The sequence below is a fragment of the Acinonyx jubatus genome, chromosome B1, assembly GCF_027475565.1.
Source record: "Acinonyx jubatus isolate Ajub_Pintada_27869175 chromosome B1, VMU_Ajub_asm_v1.0, whole genome shotgun sequence".
Taxonomy (NCBI): domain Eukaryota; kingdom Metazoa; phylum Chordata; class Mammalia; order Carnivora; family Felidae; genus Acinonyx; species Acinonyx jubatus.
This window is the reverse complement of record NC_069382.1, coordinates 95,321,755-95,326,592: the sequence shown is the minus strand read 5'-3', so window position 1 is coordinate 95,326,592 and position 4,838 is coordinate 95,321,755. Positions and strand designations below refer to the sequence as shown.

The following is a 4,838-nucleotide window of genomic DNA, read 5'->3' as shown; positions in this document are numbered from 1 at the left end:
TACGTTCTTACCTCACCTCATTCTTGTTCTGTCTCCTATCACTCATATACATGTCTCTCTTTTGTGTTTCAGGCAGTTTGAGGTGCCAACCTGAAGTAGGACTCTAATGACAACGATAAGAGCAATAAAAGAGGAAAAGAAGACAGGAAGTAATAAAAGTATATATATATATATATATATATATATATATATATATATATATATATATTCAAGATAGCATAGACCCAGCAAGTCTAGATATTTATTCCTTACCACAATAATGTATTGAACTATTGTTATAGTATTTTTTCTTTATTAAAAGATGAGTTTTTGTCATTAGCTAGCTCAGTATTTTAGAACAATTCTCCTAACCTTTTGATTTTTGGTTCTCTCAGCTGCAAAATAAGACAACTGTTCCACCTGACCCTGAAAATCACCCAACTGTCTGAGAGATCTTCAATAAATTTATCTTGATTTCACTTTAGTTTAACTTCATCCAAAACCTTTTTGGATTATTTAAAATCAAGTGGTAAATCAAACTGGTCAAAATTTTCATCACATTGCACAAAAGAGGAGACCAATAGGATATTAAAACATGAAATTCCTTTTTCAGAATAATTTTTGCTTCACGGAGAATGACTGCTAATAGTTAAAAAACAACAACAACAAAACTAGGATCTGCCAGTTCCCATCCTTTCAATGTTTGAGGAAATACCCAGTCATCACTACTAAACCTGAAACTCAGCTCCAATATTAAAGGCCTGCCCAGAGGCAGTTGAAAACACACACACACACACACACACACACACACACACACACACACACAGTCCTTCTGCCCTATCCCTAAGCAAATAGAAATTTTTATTCTATTTTCACTTTTTTTATAACATCCTGCTTAACAGAGCATGGCACAAAACATCATGCATCAATGTCAACTCCTGACAATGCTTGTTATATGCCAACCCAAGGCACATATTCAGATAAAGAACATTTTACAAATTCCCTGAGTTAAATGTTCTCCTTTTGTCTCTTCTACCATAGTCACTATTCTTAATTCTTCTGGGTCTACAAATCTGCTAGAGTGCAATACAAAACCACAGAAATGTCAAAAACAAGTGTTGGAAATAAGGACTGTAAAGTCTCCAATGCACGTATGAAAGAAAAAACATGTGCATAAAATTGTTTCCAAGCATTTAAAATATATTTATCCTGAATTTATATTTGGATTCCAGAAGAATTAAAGGCTGTGAATTAAAATAATGCATCAACTAGAGACCAAAAATGCATCATTTTTGGTTCAGTCTGTCATCTGTAGTGAATCAGACTTTTTTTTAGTTTAACCCAATTTAAGCATAAAAATAAAATAGCTCAAAAACCACAAGATAGTCTCCTGCTTAATCTCCTCTTGAATAATCTCCTGATTCCTTAACTATTATTAGGACACCCAGCCTCCTTTAAGTCTACACAACTGTCCTAAAATTTTTCAAAATATTAACATTCTCACTCAACTTTTACATGTGAAAAGTTGTTTAAGTATCACAATTTCTAAAGCAGTATCTTCTAAACTGTACATTGACAAGAATTCAATTTATATAATATGGAACCAACAGCCAGATGCATGTAATACTCTATATTTTTACTATATTATAAAGGAGTAAGAACTAACCTTCACCTGTTTAATATTTCATGATCTATGTACTTATTTACACTCTCCACCTCACATCCTCTTTAATTTCATTTAATCTGCACAGCAAAAGAGCATAGTAAGTATTGTTATTTTCAGTTTGTAACTGGAAAAAAAGCAACTGAGGATGAGGGAGGTTAAGAAACTCACCCAAAGTCTTACTTACTGCTATGTGACAGAATTAATAACCAAATATAGGCCAATACAACTACAACAGTAGATAACATTGACAATACAATAAGTCACCTAAGAATCCCCACTACCTAAAAATAAATAAGTATATAAAGCTGACCCAACTTCATCAGAACATATCCATTTAGACAGAACGCCCAGTCCCAACGCTTGTATCATAGCATATGCTATTAAATGTCCCTTATGAAGTTTCAGACTGAAAACAAATCTAAGTAAAGAATAAAAGCCATCAACAACTTTGCCTTACAAAGGAATGTGTGGTGTACAGCAGATCTTAAAACTTTTATCCATAAGTATAACATTGGATGTCTCTCAAACTTTATTCTCACTATTTAAATATTTTTTCCAAAATCTTAAGTTTCACTCAATCTAAAGTTTGGAGATAGGATGACACACTTTTCTAAACATCCTACCCTTTGTTCCTTCCTCTTTTTTTCCCTATCTTTATAATACCTATTTTTACTTTGCTTTATATATACTAGCCATTTAATATTAAGATCTTACATAACAGAAAATATCCACCCTGAGTTTAAAGATTTCATTATATGACAAGGGTAGGGAAGCAAAGAAAAAAAAAGAACTTCAGGAATAAATATATTTACATAATCCTTTGTGAGCAGCAGTATTAACTACTAATTATTGCCTATTATATGCCACGTACTATTATAAGTGTTTTAGGTTTCTGATCTCATTTTATTCCAGCTGCAAGCTTTGAAGCTATTATCACAAATAAATTTAAAGAAAAAATAACAGTGTCCAAAGAGTTAATAACTTGATCAACTGATGCAACTAGATAGTGACAGGACAGGGTGTCTAACTCAAGTCTTTCTAACTTGTAGATTTTATTTATTTAGTCTACCAAAGTCAGACAAGCTTAGGTTCAAATCCCAGTTCTCTCACATAAACCACAGCTCAAACTGGAAAGGCAATAAATTAATTCAAAAAGGTTTGCTTTAGATGAGACTGAGTGTGGCCTGTTCAGAGACACCCTGAAAATATCTACCTGCTGAAGCAAAGGCTTCTTATTGGAAGGCACATATCCGTCCTAAGTTTGGGAGAAGATGGCACCAAATTGGATAAGTGCCAACTCTGGAAAACATATGTAGTAAATTACCCTTCAACATAGCAATTGTGTAATTTCCAGAAAGAGGCAGTTAATGCACTCTGTGCAAACTCCACTAGTAAGAATTTCTGAAAGAATAGGCTACACATTTCATTCAGAGATTGGGCCTCTTCTTTTAATCCCCTGTAGTGTTTCTCCATCTAGCAGCTACAGCATTTTCCACAGAGTCACTGAATTGTCAAGAATCAATAAAACTATCATTATCAAGTAAAAATGATGAGTGCCTTGCCCTGAAACCCTGACTAATTAGAACTGTATGTGCAGAGGAACTATGTTTGTCCTAGTGGGTGACCACAGTGACCTTTCACGTCTGCAGATTTGGTAATACATCTGGGGTTGGGCCATACTGGAAAGTATGTTCTATGTCCCCAGCCAAGAACTGATTTATTTGATTCATAATTTCAATACAGCCTCCTCTTCATAGAATTTTGCTACATTCTCATCCTAAGGTGTTATTAGTAAGTTACCAGCAATACATATGTGCCCATTTACCTTTTTCCAATGACCTGACCCAGCTCTTTGGAAGCATCTTCTCAATAGAGGTCTGGGAGTAGAATAACAGGGCACTGATGTCAGATTCCAAGTTCATAGGCAGTAACAGGTTGAAAAGTTTCCATAACACCTATACAGATGATGAGTCAAGCCAATTATTCCTTTGCTTTCTAAAAATAAATGTATTCCATTTTTCACTTTGAATTTCATGGGTTTATTTTAAATTTTATGTATGAATGGTAGTTTCAGACAAAGAGATAAATCCTTGTTAGTACAAACCATTGCACTCTGTATTTCTCATTCTCAAACCCAGTCCTATTCATCTTATAATAGTCATTGCCTGTACTGAAGAAAGTGCCATTGGATCTACCTATACCTCCCTGCCCACATGGCAGCTTACTTCTAAGCTGAATTAAACAATTATTTTAAATAAGTTACCTTTATTTTTCAGGGATCCAAATGTTGCTCTCACCAAACAAACAAATGTAAGCATTATCACTGCATCAGGATAAATCCACAAATGGAAGAAAAAGGAAAAGGTGTCATTGGTGTCATTCTGAAAAAGGAAAAGGGACAAAATAGACTTCCTCATCTAGCCTAGCACAATACAGACATGTTTCAGAACCACCCTTTCAGGTTTATGTGAGTAAAACTTTATTTATATGTCAAAGCTTTATTTATATGTCAATTTTATGTGGCTACAAGAGATAAAGCCAAAGATGACTGTAAAGAATCAATTGGCTTAAAGTTGAAAAAGGGACCCAAAAAAGCTCCAGTCTATACGTGAGTGCCATAGGGCTTGTGTGTTCATTTTATTACTTAAAATGGAAGGGAAAATTAGATAGAAAGAGTTTAGTTGCATACTAATATTATGAGAATAAATGCTCAAGGAATATTCCACAGTGTGACTTTGAAAAGGTACCCAGACACTAATTCAAAGTAAAACTGGCAAAGAAGACTGGCTGATTACCTAAGTCTGTATTAAGTTTTTAAGCTATGTCCTGTCCTGTCCTGTCAGCGGATTTTATAATTACACTAAAATCAAAGCCCAAAAGGTGCCTGAACTATGAAAATGTCTATGGCACAACCTACTGTAATTTTGTGGCTTAATTAAGGAAGAAATATATCCCAGTCAAAACAAAACAAACGATAAGCAGCTACCCCATCAGATTTCAAAAGATTTCTTGCCTGCCTCAGAATATCTCAATAGAATTTGGAAAAAGATTGTTTATACAAAACTGTGAACAAAAATAGAATAACTAAGAGTGTGAGACCTCAGGTACTTGGGTGGTTCAGTTGGTCAGGCATCTGACTCTTGATTTTGGCTCAGGTCATGATCTCACAGTTCATGAAATCAAGCCTCCTGTC

At 34.3% G+C, this 4,838-nt stretch overlaps 1 long non-coding RNA gene across 1 annotated transcript; it reads right to left on the bottom strand.

Moving 5' to 3' along the window:
• Positions 1-1,681: 1,681 nt before the first annotated feature.
• LOC128314465 (uncharacterized) lies at positions 1,682-4,508 on the bottom strand. The gene is made up of 3 exons (XR_008296140.1): positions 3,909-4,508; positions 3,471-3,600; positions 1,682-1,722 (listed from the first exon to the last, which is right to left on the bottom strand). It is a non-coding gene; the product is annotated as an uncharacterized LOC128314465 (long non-coding RNA).
• Positions 4,509-4,838: the final 330 nt, after the last annotated feature.